The following is a 23,366-nucleotide window of genomic DNA, read 5'->3' as shown; positions in this document are numbered from 1 at the left end:
GGGGAGATATCTTTTTACCTCTCTTCCTTTTTCTTTTCTTCTTCTTCACCACGTCATGTGTGGGTTCAATCCTCTTTTTGGAGCTCCTTATTAATGAGATTGGTTTAATAGGAGGCGCTTCCTCGTTACCTGATTCATCATAAGAAATAATAGGAGGGTATTGGGAAGTCTTTTCCCTTTCATTAGTATTCTCTTCATCTTATATTTGTTTTCTTTTCTTTATGTAATTGGCAATATAAGGATTTTCAATGCAATTCACCGCACAATACATATAAATTTCCTCTAGATCAAAGCCAAGAAGTTTATAACGGGCAAATTCTGGAAGATGCTTAGTTATACGTTTCATTTCTCCGTAACCCATAAGCAACCTGAGTTCATTATAATGTGTAAGGTAAATCAAGTCATCACAATTTTTGGACACGATGAGATCATGAAATAATTTGCATCGGATAGCTAAATGACCCTGTTCATTGCAAAGTCCACAAGTACGGCCAAGAAAATTTAAATTTTCAGCACAATCATCTAGCCTTTCTTGCAACAGTTTAGTTTCTAAGTACTTATGCCTCATGCAATATCTATCTTCCCTATTTGGTGTGTACTTACAAACCAATGCACTCCACAAAAATTGACATGTTTATATGAGACATTTTCATCATAAATAGTGCAATCATCATTAGTACTATGGATATTCAAAGAGTTCATACTAACAACATTGCAATCATGCTCATCATTCAAAGATTTAGTGCCAAACATTTTAATGCATTCTTCTTCTAACACCTTTGGCACAATTTTCCTTTCCATCATACTCACGAAAGATATTAAAAAGATGAAGCGTATGAGGCAAACTTAATTCCATTTTTTGTAATTTTCTTTTTTAAACTAAACTAGTGCTAAAACAAGAAACAAAAATATCCGATTGCAAGATCTAAAGATATACCTTCAAGCGCTAACCTCCCCGACAACGGCGCCAGAAAAGAGCTTCATGTCTACTACACAACCTTCTTCTTGTAGACGTTGTTGGGCCTCCAAGTGCAGAGGTTTGTAGGACAGTAGCAAATTTCCCTCAAGTGGATGACCTAAGGTTTATCAATCTGTAGGAGGCGTAGGATGAAGATGGTCTCTCTCAAAAAACCCTGCAACCAAATAACAAAGAGTCTCTTGTGTCCCCAACACACCCAATACAATGGTAAATTGTATAGGTGCACTAGTTTGGCGAAGAGATGGTGATACAAGTGCAATATGGATAGTAGATAATGGTTTTTGTAATCTGAAAATATAAAAACAGCAAGGTAACTAATGATAAAAGTGAGCGTAAACGGTATTGCAATGCTAGGAAACAAGGCCTATGGTTCACATAATTGGATCACATAACTATCCCTCAACATGCAACAAAGAGTCACTCCAAAGTCACTAATAGCGGAGAACAAACGAAGAGATTATGGTAGGGTACGAAACCACCTCAAAGTTATTCTTTCCAATCAATCCGTTGGGCTATTCCTATAAGTGTCACAAACAACCCTAGAATTTGTACTAGAATAACACCTTAAGACACAAATCAACCAAAACCCTAATGTCACCTAGATACTCCAATGTCACCTCAAGTATCCGTGGGTATGATTATACGATATGCATCACACAATCTGAGATTCATCTATTCAACCAACACATAGAACCTCAAAGAGTGCCCCAAAGTTCCTACTGGAGAATCACGACGAAAACGTGTGCCAACCCCTATGCATAGGTTCATGGGTGGAACCCACAAATTGTTGACCAAAACATACATCAAGTGAATCACGTGATATCCCATTGTCATCACAGATACGCACGGCAAGACATACATCAAGTGTTCTCAAATCCTTAAAGACTCAATCCGACAAGATAACTTCAAAGGGGAAACTCAATCCATTAAAAGAGAGTAGAGGGGGAAGGAAACTTCATAAGATCCAACTAAAATAGCAAAGCTTGCAATACATCAAGATCATATCACCTCAAGAACACGAGAGAGAGAGAGAGATCAAACACATAGCTACTGGTACATACCCTCAGCCCCGAGGGAGAACTACTCCCTCCTCGACATGGAGAGCATGGGGATGATGAAGATGGCCACCGGAGAGGGATTCCCCCTCCGGCGGGGTGCCAGAATGGGTCTAGATTGGCTTTCGGTGGCTACGGAGGCTTCTGGCGGCGGAACTCCCGATCTATTATGCTCCCCGATCGTTTTACGGTATATGGATATATATAGGCGGAAGAAATACATCAGGGGAGCCACGAGGGGCCCACGAGGGTGGAGGGTGCGCCCCCTGCCTCGTGGCTTCTTTGTTGATCCCCTGACATGCACTCCAAGTCTCCCGTATTGCTTTCCTTCCAAAAATAAGTTCCGTGAAGTTTCAGGTCAATTGGACTCCGTTTGATTTTCCTTTTCTGCGATACTCTAAAACAAGGAAAAAACAGAAACTGGCACTGGGCTTTGGGTTAATAGGTTAGTCCCAAAAATCATATAAAAGTGGATAATAAAGCCCAATAATGTCCAAAACAGTAGATAATATAGCATGGAGCAATCAAAAATTATAGATACGTTGGAGACGTATCAATTCCCATGTGTCCTCGGGAGCGCTTTCCTTTATATAAGAGTTTGTCCAAGCTTGTCCTTTGCTACAAAAAGGAGTGGGCCATCTTGCAGCACTTTATTTACTTTTATTACTTGTTACCCGTTACAAATTACCTTATCACAAAACTATCTGTTACCTATAATTTCAGTGCTTGCAGAGAATACCTTACTGAAAACTGCTTATCATTTCCTTCTGCTCCTCGTTGGGTTCGACACTCTTACTTATCGAAAGGACTACGATAGATCCCCTACACTTGTGGGTCATCAATACTCTTTTTTGGCACCGTTTCTGGGGAGTCTTCACTTGTTACTATGGAACATAATCCTTTGAGGGGCTTGTTCGGGGTATCTTCACCCCGACCAGTAGAGCGAAGAGTTGCTCCTCAACCTACTGAACCTACTAAAAATGTTTACTTTGAAATTCCTTTGGGTATGATAGAGAAACTACTAGCTAATCCTTTCACAGGTGATGCAACATTGCATCCCAATTTGCACATGATCTATGTGGATGAAGTTTGTGGATTATTTAAGCTTGCAGGTATGCCCGAGGATGTTATCAATAAGAAGGTCTTCCCTTTATCTTTGAAGGGAAAGACATTGACATGGTTTAGGCTATGTGATGATATGGGATCATGGAACTACGGCTGACTGAAATTGGAATTTCATCAGAAGTTTTATCCTATGCATCTTGTTCATCATGATCGTAATTATATTTGTAATTTTTGGCCTCGTGAAGGAGAAAGCATCGCTCAAGCTTGGGGGAGGCTTAAGTCAATGTTATATTCATGCCCCAATCATGAGCTCTCAAGAGAAATTATTATCCAAAAAATTTATGCTCGGCTTTCTCTCGATAATCGCTCCATGCTCGATACTTTTTGTACTGGCTCTTTTATGATGAAGACTATTGAATTCAAATGGGATTATTGGAAAGAATTAAACGCAACTCTGAAGATTGGGATCTCGACAAAGGTAAGGAGTCAGGTATAACACCTAAGTTTGATTGTGTTAAATCTTTTATGGATACCGATGCTTTTCGTGAATTTAGCACTAAATATGGACTTGACTCTGAGATAGTAGCTTCTTTCTGTGAATCCTTTGCTACTCATGTTGATCTCCCTAAGGAGAAGTGGTTTAAATATAATCCTCCCATTGAAGTACAAGTAGTTGAACCTATTAAAATTGAAGAAAATACTATCACTTATAATGATCCTGTTGTTCCTACTGCTTATATTGAGAAACCACCTTTCCCTGTTAGAATAAAGGATCATGCTAAAGCTTCAACTGTGGTTCGTAAGAGTAATACTAGAACACCTACACCCTCCGAGCAAATTAAATTTGAACCTAGTATTGCTATGGTTAAAGATCTCTTAGCCGATAATACTGATGGGCATGTTATTTACTTATGTGATGAAGCTGCTAGAATTGCTAGACTCGATACTAAAAATAAACATAGACCTGTTGTAGGCATGCCTGTTATTTCTGTTAAAATAGGAGATCATTGCTACCATGGCTTATGTGATATGGGTGCTAGTGCAAGTGCAATACCTCATTCCTTATATAAAGAAATTATGCATGATATTGCACCTACTGAGATAGAGGAAATTGATGTTACAATTAAGCTTGCCAATAGAGACACTATTTCACTAGTTGGGATTGTTAGAGATGTTGAAGTCTTGTGTGGGAAAGTTAAATATCCTGCTGATTTTCTTGTTCTTGGTTCCCCACAAGATGAATTTTGTCCCATTATATTTTCTAGACCCTTGTTGAATATTGCTAATGCTAAGATAGACTGCAATAAGGATATTGTTTCTGTTGGTTTAGGGGATTGTCTCATGAATTTAATTTTGCTAAATTTCATAGACAACCCCATGATAAAGAACTGCCTAGTAAAGATGTAATTATTGGTCTTTCTTCTATTGTCGTGCCTCCTAGTGACCGTTTAGAACAATATTTGTTAGACCATGAAAATGGTATGTTTATGAATGAAAGAAGGGAAATAGATGAAGTATTCTTTAAACAGGGACCTATTTTGAAACACAACTTGCCTATTGAAATCCTAGGGGATCCTCCTCCACCCAAGGGTGATCCCGTGTTTGAGCTTAAACTGTTACCTGATACTCTTAAATATGCTTATCTTGATGAGAAAGAGATATATACTGTTATTATTAGTGCTAACCTTTCAGAGCATGAAGAAAAGAAATTATTGACAACTCCGAAGAAGCACCGTGCTTCTATTGGATATACTTTTGATGATCTTAAGGGCATTAGTCCCACTCTCTGCCAGCACAAAATAAAATTGGAGAAAGACGCGAAACCGGCTGTTAATCACCAACGACGGTTATATCCTAAGATGAAAGAAGTGGTAAGAAAAGAAATACTAAAGCTTCTGGAGGCAGGTATAATTTATCCCGTTGCTGATAGTCAGTGGGTAAGTCATGTCCATTGTGTCCCTAAGAAGGGAGGTATCACATGTTGTTCCTAATGATAAAGATGAATTTATCCCACAAAGAATTGTTACAGGTTATAGAATGGTAATTGATTTCCGCAAATTAAATAAAGCTACTAAAAAGGATCATTACCCTTTACCTTTTATTGATCAAATGCTAGAAAGATTATCCAAATATACACATTTTTGCTTTCTAGATGGTTATTTTGGTTTCTCTCAAATACCTGTGTCAAAAGAGGATCAAGAAAAGACAACTTTCACTTGCCCTTTCAGTACCTTTGCTTATAGACGTACGCCTTTTAGTTTATGCAATGCACCTGCTACTTTTCAAAGATGTATGACTACTATATTCTCTGAATTTTGTGAAAAGATTGTTGAGGTTTTCATGGATGATTTCTCCATTTACGAAACTTCTTTTGATGATTGCTTAAGAAACCTTGATCGAGTTTTGCAGAGATGTGAAGAAACTAATCTTGTCTTGAATTGGGAGAAGTACCACTTTATGGTTAATGAAGGTATTGTCTTGGGTCATAAAATTTCTGAAAGAGGTATTGAAGTTGATAAAGCTAAGGTTGATGCTATTGAAAAGATGTCGTGTCCTAAGGACATTAAAGGTATAAGAAGTTTCCTTGGTCATGCCGGTTTTTATATGAGGTTCATTAAGGACTTCTCTAAAATCTCTCGGCCTCTGACTAATCTCTTACAAAAAGATGTTCCTTTTGTTTTTGATGATGATTGTGTAGAAGCATTTGAAATAGTTAAGAAAGCTTTGATTTATGCACCTATTGTTCAGCCTCCTGATTGGAATTTACCATTTGAATTCATGTGCGATGCTAGTGATTATGCTGTAGGGGCTGTTTTAGGACAAAGAGTTGATAAGATATTAAATGTTATCCAATATGCTAGTAAAACTCTAGACAGTGCCCAAAGAAATTATGCTACTACTGAAAAAGAATTTTTAGCAGTTGTATTTGCTCGTGATAAGTTCAGACCTTACATTGTCGATTCTAAAGTAACTATTCACACTGATCATGCTGCTATTAAATATCTTATGGAAAAGAAAGATGCTAAACCTAGACTTATTAGATGGGTTCTCTTGCTACAAGAATTTGAATTGCATATCATTGATAGAAAGGGAGCTAAGAACCCCGTTGTAGACAACTTGTCTAGGTTAGAGAATGTTCTTGATGACCCACTACCTATTGATGATAGCTTTCCTGATGAACAATTAGCTGTGATAAATGCTTCTCGTACTGCTCCATGGTATGCTGATTATGCTAATTATATTGTTGCTAAATTTATACCGCCTAGTTTCACATACCAACAAAAGAAAAAGTTCTTCTATGATTTGAGACATTACTTTTCGGATGACCCACATATTTATAAAGAAGGAGTAGATGGTGTTGTTAGATGTTTTGTATCTAAGCATGAACAGGAACAGATCCTACGCAAGTGTCACTCCGAGGCTTATGGAGGACACCATGCTAGAGATAGAACTGCACATAAGGTATTGCAATCCGGTTTTTATTGGCCTACTCTCTTCAAAGATGCCCGTAAGTTTGTCTTTACTTGTGATGAATGTCAAAGAATTTGTAATATTAGTACACGTCAAGAAATGCCTATGAATTATTCACTTGTTATTGAACCATTTGATGTTTGGGGCTTTGACTATATGGGACCATTTCCTTCCTCTAATGGTTATACACATATTTTAGTTGTTGTTGATTGCGTTACTAAGTGGGTAGAAGCTATTCCAACTAGTAGTTCTGACCATAACACCTCTATTAAGATGCTTAAAGAAGTTATTTTTCCGAGGTTTGGAGTCCCTAGATATTTAATGACTGTTGGTGGTTCACATTTTATTCATGGTGCTTTTTGTAAAATGCTTACTAAGTATGATGTTAATCATAGAATTGCATCTCCGTATCACCCACAGTCTAGTGGTCAAGTAGAATTGAGCAATAGAGAGCTTAAATTAATTTTGCAAAAGACTGTTAATAGATCTAGAAAGAATTGGTCCAAGAAACTTGATGATGCATTATGGGCTTATAGAACTGCATATAAAAATCCTATGGGTATTTCTCCATATAAGATGGTTTATGGAAAAGCATGTCACTTACCTCTTGAACTAGAACATAAGGCATATTGGGCCATTAAAGAGCTCAACTATGACTTCAAACTTGCCGGTGAGAAGAGGCATTTTGACATTAGCTCACTTGATGAATGGAGAACCCATGCCTATGAGAATGCCAAACTGTTTAAAGAAAAAGTTAAAAGATGGCATGATAAAAGGATACAAAAACGCGAGTTTAATGTAGGTGATTATGTATTATTATACAACTCTTGTTTAAGATTTTTTGCAGGAAAACTTCTCTCTAAATGGGAAGGTCCTTACGTTATCGAGGAGGTCTACCGTTCTGGTGCCATAAAAATCAACAACTTCAAAGGCATAAATCCGAGGGTGGTGAACGGTCAAAGAATCAAACATTATATCTCAGGTAATCCCATAAATGTTGAAACTAATGTTATTGAAACCATAACCCCGGAGGAATACATAAGGGACACGTTCCAGAGCGTTTCAGACTTCGAAAAGGAATAGGTACGTGGTACGGTAAGTAAACTGACTCCAAAACAGTTCTAATGGCAATTTTTCTCCATTTTGGAATATTTAAGAAAATAGGAAAATAAGAAGTAGTCCGGAAAGGACACGAGGCTTCCATGAGGGTGGAGGGCGTGCCCTACCCCCTTGGGCGCGGCCCCCTGCCTCGTGGGCACCTCATGTGCCCTCTGGACTCCGTTTTCTTGCACGATACTTCTTTTTTCGGTAAAAATTCATTATATAATCTCCTGAAGGTTTTGACCACGTATCACGCAAATATCTCCAAATTTTTTTCGAGCTGTTTTCTTCCATGGTTGTCAAGGCCAGGCATCATGTCATCTCCCTCCTCCTCCAACAATGAGGACAACGATGCTTGGCTAATGATGACAGAGCTGAAGAGAGAAGAGCCCGGAGAGATCAACAAGGATGATGGGATCAAGAAGGCCATGGGGGATCAAGTTCTGGCAGTAGTAGAAGAAGACATCCTTCAACCTCACCACAATCTCTTTACCTCAACGGAGATTGAAGCTTTTAAGATGATTGAGTTAGCTCGCATTCATAACAAGTATCTCACAAGTGAAAATATTTTGTTGAAGGAGCATATCATCACACTCAAGGGCATTATCCGCAAATTGGAGGATCTCCTACGCTCGGTGTGCGACTATCCATCATCACCAACACCTTCTTCACCAACAAAGAAGAACTGAGTATCGGGTATGGGCACTCCCCTTGGCAACTGCCAAGCTTGGGGGAGTGCCCCGGTATCGTATCACCATCACACTTTTACCTTTATCTTTTTTCTTAGTTCGATCCTTTTGGTAATATCTTGATCTAGTAGAATAAAGTTTAGTATGATCTAGTTTTGAGTTTTGCTTTATGATCCTTCTATGTAATCAAGTCCGTGAGGTATATATAATAAAGATTAGTGTTGAGTCAAGGGCTTGATTATCTTGCTATGATCTTGAGGGAATAAAATAAAAGAAAAAAATAAAAAGAATTAAAGATATCATATGGATCTTATGGAGAGTAATGACTTCACGTATAAAGAGTATGATGAATAAAAATTGTTGAGAGTTGACAAGCATAGTTTTGGTCATCATTGCAATTAATAGGAAGTAATAAGGAAAGAGAGGTTTGCACATATAAGTATACTATCTTGGACATCTTTTATGATTGTGAGCACTCATTAAAATATGACATGCTAAAGAGTTGACGTTGGACAAGGAAGACAATGTAATAGATTATGTTTTCTTACATCTGAGATAAATTATATTGTCATGGATCATCCAACATGTTGAGCTTGCCTTTCCCTCTCATGCTAGCCAAATTCTTTGCACCAAGTAGAGATACTACTTCTGCTTCCAAATATCCTTAAACCCAGTTTTGCCATGAGAGTCCACCATATCTACCTATGGATTGAGTAAGAACCTTCAAGTAAGTTGTCATCATTGCAAGCAATAAAAAATTCTCTCTAAATATGTATGATTTATTAATGCGGAGAAAATAAGCTTTATACGATCTTGTGAAGTGGAAGAAATAAAATCGACGTACTGCATAATAAAGGTCCATATCATAAGTGGCAATATAAAGTGACATTCTTTTGCATTAAGACTTCATGCATCCAACCATGAAAGCACATGACAACCTCTGCTTCCCTCTGCGAAGGGCCTATATTTTATTATTGTCTTATAGTTCATACAAGAGTCATGGTGATCTTCACCTTTCCTTTTTACATTTTATCCTTTGGCAAACACAATGTGTTGGAAAGATCCTGATATATATAGCTAATTGGATGTGAGTTTTCATGAACTATTATTGTTGACATTACCCTTGAGGTAAAAAGTTGGGAGGCAAAACTATAAGCCCCTATCTTTCTCTGTGTCCGGCTAAAACTTCATACCCATAAATATTGCGTGAGTGTTAGCAATTGTGAAAGACTAAATGATAGTCGAGTATGTGGACTTGCTGAAAAGCTCTTATTGACTCTTTCCTATGTTATGGTAAATTGCAATTGCCTCAGTGACTGAGATTATAGTTTGTTAGTTTTCAATGAAGTTTATGATTTATACTTGAAATTGTGAATGAATTGTTACTTTAGCATAAGAGATCATATGCCAATATATATATATATATGTTGCTATTCTAAGAATAATCATGATGCCCTCATGTCCGTATTTTATTTTATCGACACCTCTATCTCTAAACATGTGGACATATTTATCGATACCGGCTTTCGCTTGAGGACAAGCAAGGTCTCAGCTTGGGGGAGTTGATACGTCCATTTTACATCATGCTTTCATATCGATATTTATTGCATTATGGGCTGTTATTACACATTATGTCACAATACTTATGCCTATTCTCTCTTATTTTACAAGGTTTACATGAAGAGGGAGAATGCCGGTAGCTGGATTCTGGGCTGGAAAAGGAGAAAATGTTAAAGACCTATTCTACACAACTCCAAAAGTCCTGAAACTTCACGGGAGCACATTTCAGAATATATATAAAATATTGGGTGAAAGAAGTAACAGAGGGGGCCACCCATCGTCCACGAGGGTGGGGGCGCACCCCCTGCCTCGTGGGCCCCCTAGCAGCCCTCTGATGCCCATCTTTGGCTATATGGAGTCTTTCGTCGAGGAAAAAAATCATAAGCAAGCTTTCAGGAAGAAACTCCGCCGCCACGAGGCAGAACCAATCTAGGGCTCGGGCGGAGCTGTTCTGCCGGGGAAACTTCCCTCCGGGAGGGGGAAATCATCACCAACGATCCTCTCATCAGAGGGGGTCAATCTCCATCAACATCTTCACCAGCACCATCTTATCTCAAACCCTAGTTCATCTCTTGTATTCAATCTTTGTCCCAAAGCCTCAGATTGGTACCTGTGGGTTGCTAGTAGTGTTGATTACTCCTTGTAGTTGATGCTAGTTGGTTTATTCGGTGGAAGACCATATGGTCAGATCCATTATGCATATTAATACCCCTCTGATTATGAACATGAATATGATTTGTGAGTAGTTACGTTTGTTCCTGGGGACATGGGAGAAGTCTTGCTATAAGTAGTCATGTGAATTTGGTATTCGTTCGATATTTTGATGAGATGTATGTTGTCTTTCCTCTAGTGATGTCATGTGAACGTCGACTACATGACACTTCACCATTGTTTGGGCCTATAGGAAGGCATTGGGCAGTAATAAGTAGATGATGAGTTGCTAGAGTGACAGAAGCTTAAACCCTAGTTTATGCGTTGCTTCGTAAGGGGTTGATTTGGATCCATATGTTTCATGAGGTTTACCTTAATACTTCTGTTGTAGTTGCGGATGCTTGCAATAGGGGTTAATCATAAGTGGATGCTTGTCCAAGGAAGGGCAGTACCCAAGCACCGGTCCACCCACATATCAAATTATCAAAGTACCGAACGCGAATCATATGACTGTGATAAAACTAGCTTGACGATAATTCCCATGTGTCCTCATGAGTGCTTTCCTTTATATATGAGTTTGTCCAGTGACGGTGTCCTGGACTAGGGGGTACTCACCACGTCAACTCCCGATCTATTAGATTGGGCCGAGGACCCCCATGGCCGTATACTCATGGGCCAGTTCAGATAGCTACCGCATATAAGGAAGATTCCACAAGACTTGGCGATCAAGACAAGGACTTCTCCCCACCGGCGTATTAGGCTAGGACTCTTGTTATCCTAGGCCTCTGGTGCATTATATAAACCGAGGCCAGGCTAGTCGATAGATACAAAAACTGTAACGCCCCGAGACCGATGTGCCAGGTGTCGTTCAGTTATTCGTTGTTGTTTACCTTGTCATTGCTTGCGTGTCATGCATTGCATATCATGTCATCATGCGCATTTCATTTGCATACGTGTTCGTCTCATGCATCCGAGCATTTTCTCCGTTGTCCGTTTTGCATTCCGGCGCTTCGTTCTCCTCCGGAGGTCATTTCTAGCTTTCTTTCGTGTGTGGGGATTAAACATTTCCGGATTGGACCGAGACTTGCCAAGCGGCCTTGGTTTACTACCGGTAGACCGCCTGTCAAGTTTCGTATCATTTGGACTTCGTTTGATACTCCAACGGTTAACCGAGGGACCGTAAAGGCCTCGTGAGTGTTGCAACCCAACACCCTTCCAATTTGGCCGAAAACCCACCTAACTCTGCTCCATCATCTAGACCGTTCGATCACGATCGCGTGGCCGAAAACCGCACCTCATTTGGACTCTCCTAGCTCCCTCTACCTATAAATATGTGGCCTTCCCCGAATTTTTCGCGGTTGAACCCTAACCTTCGTCCACCTTGCGTCGCCGGACAAAAATCCCCGCGACGGACATGTCCGCGTCGCCGTACCCGACGAATCCGCCGCCGCCACGTCAGCACGCCGCCCTTTCTCTCTCCTTCCCGCCGCCGGGCCTGAGAGAGCCCAGATCGGGCCGCCGCCGCCCAGGATCTCCGCCGCCCGCGCACGTTCGCAACCGCCGCCGCCCGAGCGCCGCTGCTCTCACCGCCGGCCGCCTCCCCACCACGCAGCTTCGCCGCCGCCGCCCGCACCTCTCCATCTCGCCGCCGCACCGCCATCGTGCACCGGCCGCGCGCCGCCGCCCTTCGCTGGTCCCATCGCCGTCCGGCCCTCGCCTCGATCTCGCCTCGCTGGAGTCCGGTCATCGCCGTCTTCGCCAGACCTCCTCGTCCTCGCCGGAGTTTCGTGCCTCGCCGGAGAAGAAGGTGGATCAGATCCACCACTCCCCGAACCAAACACCCGTCTCGGATCTGCACCACGCCGTCCCGGATCCCTCCGTCCCGCGTTGACTTTTCGCGGAGGTATAATTCTACCAAGTCCCCGAAATTCCCAGATCCATGTGCCTCTGTTCATCGCATCGTAACTTTGCATCTGTAACTCCGATTCATGCATATAGCATATCAAAATGTTTGTCTCAGAGAGTACATCATTTCATTCCATTGCATCATTTTCATTTGAGTTCATCTTGATGCCCGAAATGCTGTTATAAGAGGGCTACTTGAGATAATTGTCAGATCTGCTACTCCATTTAGCTTTTTGTCATTTTTGCCATGATTATTGTGTGCATGATATGCCCTGATGCTCTACATATGTTTTGTTAAGGGTTTTGTAATATTTCCAGAGGTGCAACCCATGTATTTTTGTGGTGTGTGTGGTGACTAGTGCAAGCTTGCAAAGTGAGGCACTTGGTGATTCTGATTTCAGGGACTTAGCAATTCCACTAAGTCCTTGAGCTGTTTATCTCATGTTGCCATATGTTCATGTTGTTTCCTAGTGATCCGTGCCTCTTTTGAGGATGATCAGTAAAGGAGTTTTGTTAATCTTGTAGTGCTCTATCAATCCATGTCTTTGTTTGCAATTATGGAGTACCCTAGCTTGAGTCAATCGAGCTCTTCTTTTGCTACTGTGTGAATCTGGGCAGATCATCAACTTGTTTGCGATTTTGCCGTTGTTGTTGTAGTTGATCCGTGCATGCTATGCCATTGTTCTTGCCATGTCTAGCTTGCATTTTGTGCCTTATTTATGGATGTATGCTTGTCTTGCCATGACTTGCACCGTAGTGAGTGCATCGAGCTCGTAAACATGCCTACTTGAGTTATGTTTCAGCATGTGCCAGTTTTCACTAAGTCTGAAAAATGTTTATGTTTTTGCTATGCTCGTGTGCTTGTTAGTTTATTTTCTGACCCCTTTTGGCTTAAGGTCACTAAGGGACTTTTGTTAAGCTATTTGAGTAGCTCCATGCCATGTTCTTCTTTGTCATGTTCAGGTCCTGTAGCATGTACTTTTGTTGCAACGAAGAGGGCTATTTGATCTGAAATTTCAGACAAGTGTTAATTTCACTAAGTCTGAGATTTGTTTACCATATGCATTTTTTGCCATGCTTGTTTGAACTTGTTAATGGATGAATTGGCCGTAGCTCAGTGCTAGACTTTTGTTAAGCATCTTGAATGCTTCCCTGCCATGTATTTTGTTGCCATGTTTGAGTGCTATAGCATGTGAATCTCATTGCATTTAGATGGCTACTTGCTGTAAATCGCAGACCGGTGTCATATTTGAATCGCTTGCCATTTCCAAACCGTAACTCTGATTCCGATGATCTTGATATCATTTTCAAGAGATTTCATCTCACCTTTCCAGTGGCACACTTGGATTTCCATGTTGAGGCCAGGTTCATGCATTCCTTGTCCAATCATGCATATGCATCGCATACCGCATCCCGCATATCATATCATGTTCATGTGTGGATTGTTTACTATGTTGTGTGCTTCTTTTTCGGTGTTTGCTTCTTCGGGTTGGTTCCGGTAATGTCGCGTTTGTGAGGACCCATTCATCTATGTCCGTTTATCTTCTTCATGGACTCGTTCTTCTTCCTTGCAGGATTTCAGGCAAGATGACCATACCCTCGAAATCACTTCTATCTTTGCTTGCTAGTTGCTCGCTCTTTTGCTATGACTATGCTACGATACCTACCACTTGCTTATCATGCCTCCCATATTGTTGAACCAAGCCTCTAACCTGCCTTGTCCTAGCAAACCGTTGTTTGGCTATGTTACCGCTTTGCTCAGCCCCTCTTATAGCGTTGTTAGTTGCAGGTGAAGATTGAAGTTTGTTCCTTGTTGGAACATGGAGATGTTGTTCCCTGTTGGAACATGTTTACTTGTTGGGATATCACAATATATCTTATTTAATTAATGCACCTATATACTTGGTAAAGGGTGGAAGTCACGGCCTTATGCCTGGTGTTTTGTTCCACTCTTGCCGCCCTAGTTTCCATCATATCGGTGTTATGTTCCCGGATTCTGTGTCCCTTACGCGGTTGGGTAATAATGGGAACCCCTTGACAATTCGCCTTGAATAAAACTCTTCCAGCAATGCCCAACATTGGTCTTACCATTCGCTGCCTAGCCTTTTCTTTTCCCTTGGGGGTCGCGCGCCCAAGGGTCATCATTATTTTAAACCCCCGGGCCAGTGCTCCTCTGAGTGTTGGTCCAACTTGTCAGCCGCCGGTGGCCACCAGGGGCAACTCTGGGCTGGCCTACCGGAAGTTTAGACAATCCGGTGTGCCCTGAGAAAGAGATATGTGCAGCTCCTATCGGGATTTGTCGGCACATTCGGGCGGTGTTGCTGGTTTAGTTTTAACATTGTCGAGGATGTCTTGTTGTACCGGGATACCAAGTCTGATCGGAATGTCCCGGGAGGAGGTCTATTCCTTCGTTGACCGTGAGAGCTTGTCATGGGCTAAGTTGGGACAGCCCTGCAGGGATTTGAACTTTCGAAAGCCGTGCCCGCGGTTATGGGTAGATGGGAATTTGTTAATGTCCGGTTGTAGAAAACTTAATTAAAATGAGGAAACTGCGTGTGTAACCGTGATGGTCTCTTTCCGGCGGAGTCCGGGAAGTGAACACGGTTGTTGGAGTTATGCTTGACGTAGGTTGTTTTAGGATCAATTCTTGATCATACTTTTATCGACCGTGCTTTGCCTTCTCCTCTCGCTCTCATTTGCGTATGTTAGCCACCATATATGCTAGTCGCTTGCTGCAGCTCCACCTCTTACCTTTGAAGGAAATATGCCCTAGAGGCAATAATAAAGTTATTATTTATTTCCTTATATCATGATAAATGTTTATTATTCATGCTAGAATTGTATTAACCGGGAACATAATACATGTGTGAATACATAGACAAACAGAGTGCCACTAGTATGCCTCTACTTGACTAGCTCGTTAATCAAAGATGGTTATGTTTCCTAACCATGAACAAAAGAGTTGTTATTTGATTAACGAGATCACATCATTAGTTGAATGATCTGATTGACATGACCCATTCCATTAGCTTAGCACCCGATCGTTTAGTATGTTGCTATTGCTTTCTTCATGACATATACATGTTCCTATGACTATGAGATTATGCAACTCCCGTGTACCGGAGGAACACTTTGTGTGCAACCAAACGTCACAACGTAAATGGGTGATTATAAAGGTGCTCTACAGGTGTCTCCAAAGGTAGATGTTGGGTTGGCGTATTTCGAGATTAGGATTTGTCACTCCGATTGTCGGAGAGGTATCTCTGGGCCCTCTCGGTAATGCACATCACATAAGCCTTGCAAGCATTACAACTAATGAGTTAGTTGCGAGATGATGTATTACGGAACGAGTAAAGAGACTTGCCGGTAACGAGATTGAACTAGGTATTGGATACCGACGATCGAATCTCGGGCAAGTAACATACCGATGACAAAGGGAACAACGTATGTTGTTATGCGGTCTGACCGATAAAGATCTTCGTAGAATATGTAGGAGCCAATATGGGCATCCAGGTCCCGTTATTGGTTATTGACCGGAGATTTTTCTCAGTCATGCCTACATTGTTCTCGAACCGTAGGGTCCGCACGCTTAACGTTACGATGACAGTTATTATGAGTTTATGCATTTTGATGTACCGAAGTTAGTTCGGAGTCCCGGATGTGATCACGGACATGACGAGGACTCTCAAAATGGTCGAGACATAAAGATTGATATATTGGAAGCCTATATTTGGACATCGAAATTGTTCCGGGTGAAATCGGCATTTTACCGGAGTACCGGGGGGTTACCGGAACCCCCCGGGGGGTTATTGGGCCTACATGGGCCTGGAGGGAGAAGAGAGAAGGAGGCAGGAGGTGGCCGCGTGCCCCTCCCTTTCCTAGTCCGAATAGGACAAGGGAAGGGGGGCGGCGCCCCCCCTTTCCTTCCTCTCTTCCACCTCTTTCCCCCCTTCTCCTTCTCCAACTAGGAAAGAAGGGAGTCCTACTCCCGGTGGGAGTAGGACTCCCCCTTGGCGCACCCTCCTTGGCCGGCCGCCCCCTCCCCTTGGCTCCTTTATATATGGGGGCAGGGGGGCACCCTAGAACACACAAGTTGATCCTCGTGATCGTTCCTTAGCCGTGTGCGGTGCCCCCCTCCACCATATTCCACCTCGGTCATATCATTGCAGTGCTTAGGCGAAGCCCTGCGTCGGTAGAACATCATCATCGTCGCCACGCCGTCGTGCTGAAGGAACTCATCCCCGAAGCTTTGCTAGATCGGAGTCCGGGGAGTGTCATCGAGCTGTACGTGTGCTAAGAACTCGGAGGTACCGGAGTAACGGTACTTGGATCGGTCGGATCGGGAAGACGTACGACTACTTCCTCTATGTTGCGTCAACGCTTCCGCAGTCAGTCTACGAGGGTACATAGACAACACTCTCCCCTCTCGTTGCTATGCATCACCATGATCTTGCGTGTGCGTAGGAAATTTTTTGAAATTACTACGAAACCCAACAACCTTTACCTTACCCATAAGCTTAAGTAGTCTTGATCGCGAGGGTGCGAGATTGCTGAGTCCCCGTGGCTCACAGATACTTCCAAAACCAGTTTGCAGGTGCCGGTGAGTCTGTGCAGATGACGCAACCAAGCTCAGGAGGAGCTCATTGACGATCTTGTCCTTTGTCGTGCTTCGTTCTAGTTGATCAGTAGTGGAGCTCAGTTGGGGTCGATCGGGGACCTTTGTCGCATTTGGGGTTCTTCTTTTATTTTGGCTCCGTAGTTGGACCTTGATTGTAGTTGGATGTTGTAATGCTTTATTCATGTATTGTGTGAAGTGGCGATTGTAAGCCAACTATGTATCTCTTTTCCTTTATGTATTACATGGGTTGTGTGAAGATTACCTCACTTGCGACATTGCTTTCAATGTGGTTATGCCTCTAAGTCGTGCTTCGACACGTGGGAGATATAGCCGCATCGAGGGCGTTACAAAAACATACAATCATACCATAGGCTAGCTTCTAGGGTTTAGCCTCTATGATCCCGTGGTAGATCAACACTTGTAATACTCATATCATCAAGAACAATCAAGCAGGACGTAGGGTATTACCTCCATCAAGAGGGCCTGAACCTAGGTAAACATCGTGTCCCCTGCCTTCTGTTACCATCCACCTTAGACGCATAGTTCGGGACCCCCTACCCGAGATCCGCCGGTTTTGACACCGACATTGGTGCTTTCATTGAGAGTTCCGTTGTGTGATCGGCAAAAGGATCGATGGCTCGTCTGCAAGTCAACTGCGATGCCGGCATCTTCGTCGCCGGCTCGACTGGTCACCTTGGCTCGACTGAGGGCCGTGCTCCATCTCCGATCGTCATGTTCGGACGAAGGCCTTCATCAACATCAACTCCGATCTCTATCAAGATCATGGAGGAATCATCCATGGAGCTCGGGGGCTCAACGTCAACATTGCCCTCGGGCGACCGTGCTGTTTTTCCGAACAGCGAACTTGTATCCGCTGCCACCACCTCTTAGAGCGTCTCTTTGACGATCCCTTTGGTGGAATTGTGCGGAATTGAGTGTACAACAACCATGCAAAATTATTCGAGTTCCGATGGAGGGATCTCCGGCAATCTACGATATACCGGAGCCCTATCAAATCTGGACAGGAATCTGGACGAGTTTAGGGCGTGGTCTCGAGCACCTAGCTCAGACGTCCTTTGGAAGATCCAACCATTGATCGGCTGCGGAACTCCAATATCTAACACCCCTCAAAATTTCAGCTCGATCCGACCGTCCAAACTCCGGAAACCTTCCGATTAGTGTATCACTTTTCGGGTCGGTTTTCTGCGCGAATACGGATCCGACCCGAATTCATGTTTCTTTATGAACGTGATATGAGACAAGCTTCTTAAAGGAATTTTCTCCTAGGGTATTGTGTGTTGTTTTTAAACACGTGCCCATAAAATTTTAAGCCTCCTCCGAGGTAATCTTCACTATCATGCTGGTGTCAAACCAGTCCTGCAATACTGCTACACGGCTACCGACCTGCGCTAGACATGTTGTCGCCTTTTGAGCCGAACTCAACTTCTTCGGATCATCATCTCGGCGAGCGAATAAGAGTTCAGAATCAACAAGGATAAATCATCACCAACATCACCGCCCCACGGAATACACGGAGCATGGAACACAGGCATCGCCACATGGTCACTTCATCAAACCAGCATTGACCGTGTCACAAGTTACGACCTGCGTCGGCATGGCCGCACTGTTGCTTACTCAAGCCGATGTCCATCACGCCGAACTGCTTCAACACCTCGGCTGACACGGAAGCTGCAATGTCTCCTTACCGACCTGCTCCGTCTCCTCGGCTAGACCGAGGGCTTCACCATCTCTTCATCAACTTACTTCGGAGACTTCGACGTCACCAGCCGACCAGCTTCATCACATTAGCTGGACCACGGGCTTTTCCTCGGCGAGCCAACCTTTGCTAGCATCGCCATGCCATCGCTTCATCAGGCAATGGGTGTGCGGATCGAGCCCCAATTTTGGGAGTAACCTTTCTCCAGATTGCTACAACAGATAAACCAGGTGCTATCAATCCTATTATTTTTTTCTTGTTTGGGTTTATTTTTCCCAAGGAATTATTACTCCGGTTTGTTTCATCATCTATACACAGGTCTATCAAATGGTGGCCGCATTAACAACGGCCGCGTGGTGGTTCGGTCAGTTTTCGTATATAGTTCGGCGAATGCCGCATCTGGAACTCAGACCGGCCTGCGAATTCGGGCTTGGCCATACCTTCACCGCGTCACGCCGACGTCCTGCATCGACATGACTTCGGCGCTAGGCCACATCTCTTTCAATAAATTATTTTTGTGAAAAGCAATTATCCTTTTTGGACCGCACTATTTTATGTGTGTAGGTGATCGACTCCGACGGTGTCACGTAGTCTCTTCGGCAAGCCGACGTCGTCGTCCCAATCGGCGCAAATGAGCTCACGTGATCACCTTGTTGGTCGTGTTGCCATACCGACGTGTTCGGTCGCCTCGGGGACTTCGGCATCGCCGAGAGAGCTCTACCTCATCGAGTGTTCGGCGCACAGGCCATATTTATTTTATTACTCACTTTGCATAAATTATTGATTATGCAATATTTTTATTATTATTATTCCTATTATCTCCGGCTTGCACTATTTTCTGTGCACAGGTAGATAATCCGGGAAGCGCTGTCACCGCGGCATACCGACGTACCACGTCACCTCGGCTGACCGGGGGCTTCGTCATCACTTCATTAACACACGCTGGGGGCTTCGGCGTCACACTGCCGGCCTGCTCTGTCGCCACGGTCGGACTGGGGTTTTCACCTCGCCCATCGACTATGCTGTGTCACCACTTCATCAAGCCGAGTTCTTTACTCGGACATCTAGGGACCGGCTTGGGGGCTGGGATCTCGTCCCACCACAATCTCGGCCTACGTCATTAACATCGAGCACATTAACCAGCTAAGTCGCTTTCATGCTCAAAAACTTTCAGTTTTAAATTTTGTTCGGTTCGACCGAGCATTATACTTTTCGGCACAAAGTTAATTGTGACAAAGTTCCTTGTCTAAACTTTGTTTGTGACTCGCATATTCAAATACCCCATTTATTTGGGGGCTCCCTTGATGGACCTTTTCCTCTTGCATATGATTATACTTGTACGGCTTCGTTCCTTGTTCGTGTATTACGCCACAATATGCACCATATTGACCTAAGCGATTTGCAAGCTGGGTTGCCTCGCTCCTATGTTTACCCCTACATTCCCGATTGTTTGGCTAGGGAGTAAAGGGAGCACCTCTACGATTGTCACGACCGGGTCATCTGAGCTCTGACCTCAGACTGGGTGAAGCCGAAAGCTAGCGCTCTTATTGTTTTCAATCATGGTCGGCACACAACGAAACTCATGAGTACAAAAAATCTATTGCACAAGTCTCGTAGTAATAATGAGCACCGAAGAAAGGTATCGGTGGGGGTACTATTTTCTTCGAAGATGCTTCTTACACTTCGTTGGTAATATAGCATAAGTTCTCTGAGCGCGCTTTGTCTGTTACAGCCTTATGGCATGATTGCCTGGTCATCGGAAACACCATCGATACTCTCGACAGGTGGAGTACATGACACTCTTCGGCCCCTGGCCGAAGAGGGAGAAGCGGATGGTCGGTTAAGACGCGTTTAAAGTTCGGGTGAACACATATATGATATAAGTACTTCGGTACATACAATCATTATACATAAAATTCTTTTACCCAAGTCACTTGGGGGCTCTTAAAATTTATATATGAGCTGTAAATGTGTTTTCTTCTTGGTCGTTGTCAAAACATGACGGAAGCACATTTTTTTCTCTTCCAATTTTCGGATTGGCACCACACACTTGATGTTGTTAGGACGTCATGTTTTTACTGACGTTTTTTGGTTTTCCAAGCTTTTGGCACTTTTAAACTATTTGTGTGTTTTCAGCACAAGTCACGCAGTGCAACGCCGGACACCTTTAGAGATTCGGCAAAAACATTCTCGGATATTGCTATATATGCATCGGTTTCGAATTGTGTCTTCGGTCAATAGTTGGGTTGCCCGGCTCCTACACTTGCCTCCTACGTTCCGTTTTGTTCGGCTAGGTGTGCAAAGGGAGAACCACTGCGATTGTGCTTCCAGCTCACATGGTTAAGCACCTCAGTGGAGAAAGCCAAAAACTAACTGTCACAATAAGCGTAAACTGGTCAGCGATCCGATGACTGTGTTAAATGATGGGCCATTCATAACATTGGCCGAAGTGTTTATGGCTTGACCTCGACTGTCACCGAACACTACCGGGGGCTAGTAACTGGCCTCCCAAACTAAATCCTCAATATTTTGCTCTTACATTAGAGCTAAGGTTTCATGATCATGCTTAGCATGACAACCCAAAGAAAGGAACCGATAGGGGGGCTATTTTCTTTGGAAGACATTTCTTATGTTAAACAGTAATATAACATATCTCTCTGCGTACCTTTGTTTATAAAACCGTATGGCCAGATTGCCTTGTTTGTCATAAATCTTTGCCCTCATAAAGGCTTTATAAAGTAGGACAAACACTCCTCGGCTACTGGCCGAGGAGGTGGAAGCAGATGGTCGGTCAACAAAGTTTTGTACAATGCGGATCCGAGCATTAATGATGTAAAGTACTTGGATACATAGAGTCATTACACATAATTTCTGATTTTACTATGGATGTCGATCCTTAATTCAGCCACTCGTGCCCGCATTAAGGCTCGGGGGCTACTGGGCTTCGGGCTTATTATTTACAAATATTAAAGGGGCAGATCGATCCCCTGATTTGGTGTTGCCACCCGACCAGTGTCTCGGGGGCTACTGCATGGCCTGTCCAATGCAGAAAATTTTAAGTGCAATACAGTTTCCAAGGAGATTTTGATCCTAAGGTTGGTCAGCCGCACCCAACCTGAGTCTCGAGGACTGAGCATGCCGCTTTTTGTGTCCCAAAGTATTCTGTCGTGCTAGGACTTGATCCTCGGGCTGATTTTGCAGATCAACCTGAGTCTCAGCGGCTACTGGGATCAGCGGTCTTATGTCATCCTTCAGGCGCATCTCGGGTTTTAGACCGATACACACCTTGAGGGCTACTGGCTATATATCTCGATAGAGAATAAATTGCACCAATCAAAAATATTGACAAAAAATCGGCTCGCAGTCGGGGTGGTGCACCACCTCGGAAGCAGTCCGGCATAAAGCTCGGGCGCTACTGGTTGGCTCCATAGAGGGCATTTCCGGCATTAAGCTCGGCTAAACTCCTTCAACTCTTTTGAACCAAGGTGATTTATGACACCTCGGATATAGTCCGGCGTTGGAGCTTGGATACAGTCCGACGTTGGAGCTTGGACATAGTCTGATGTTGGAGCTCGGATACATTCCGGCGTTGTAGCTTAGAAGCAGTCCGGCGTTGGTGCTCGTCTGCAAAAGATACCACGAATATAGTCCGACATTGGAGCTCAGATGCAAGAGGACGCTGCCGCCCGAGGACAACTTCAAACCCGAGGTGTGGCATAAAAATAACAAGGCATTGATAAAGGCCGGAAACTTAAAGGGGCTCCTCGGATACCCGACGTGTAAACTCTTCGGATGCACTTCGGTGACCCTCAAGATAAAAGATGAGAAGATTTGTTGAACCAGTTTTCAAGACCGACGACCGAAGATGAAGAATAGTTCGGAAGAATCAGGGAGCGTCCCTAACTTGAAGAGCGGTTCATGGGGCTACTGACGGTGTCCTGGACTAGGGGGTACTCACCATGTCATCTCCCGATCTATTAGATTGGGCCGAGGACCCCCATGGCCGTATACTCATGGGCCGGTTCGGACAGCTGCCGCATTCAAGGAAGATTCCACAAGACTTGGCGATCAAGACAAGGACTTCTCCCCACCGGCGTATTCGGCTAGGACTCTTGTTATCCTAGGCCTCTGGTGCATTATATAAACCGAGGCCAGGCTAGTCGATAGATACAAAAACATACAATCATACCATAGGCTAGCTTCTAGGGTTTAGCCTCTATGATCTCGTGGTAGATCAACTCTTGTAATACTCATATCATCAAGAACAATCAAGCAGGACATAGGGTATTACCTCCATCAAGAGGGCCCGAACCTGGGTAAACATCGTGTCCCCTACCTCCTGTTACCATTCGCCTTAGACGCACAGTTCGGGACCCCCTACCCGAGATCCGCCAGTTTTGACACCAACATCCAGGCTTGTCCTTTGCTACAAAAAGGATTGGGCCATCTTGAAGCACTTTATTTACTTTTATTACTTGTTACCCGTTACAAATTACCTTATCACAAAACTATCTATTACCTATAATTTCAGTGCTTGCAGAGAATACCTTACTGA

The sequence above is a fragment of the Triticum urartu genome, chromosome 3A (genome assembly GCF_056163025.1).
Source record: "Triticum urartu cultivar PI428250 chromosome 3A, HENAU_Tu73, whole genome shotgun sequence".
In the NCBI taxonomy this organism is placed as follows: domain Eukaryota; kingdom Viridiplantae; phylum Streptophyta; class Magnoliopsida; order Poales; family Poaceae; genus Triticum; species Triticum urartu.
This window is presented reverse-complemented; position numbering follows the sequence as displayed.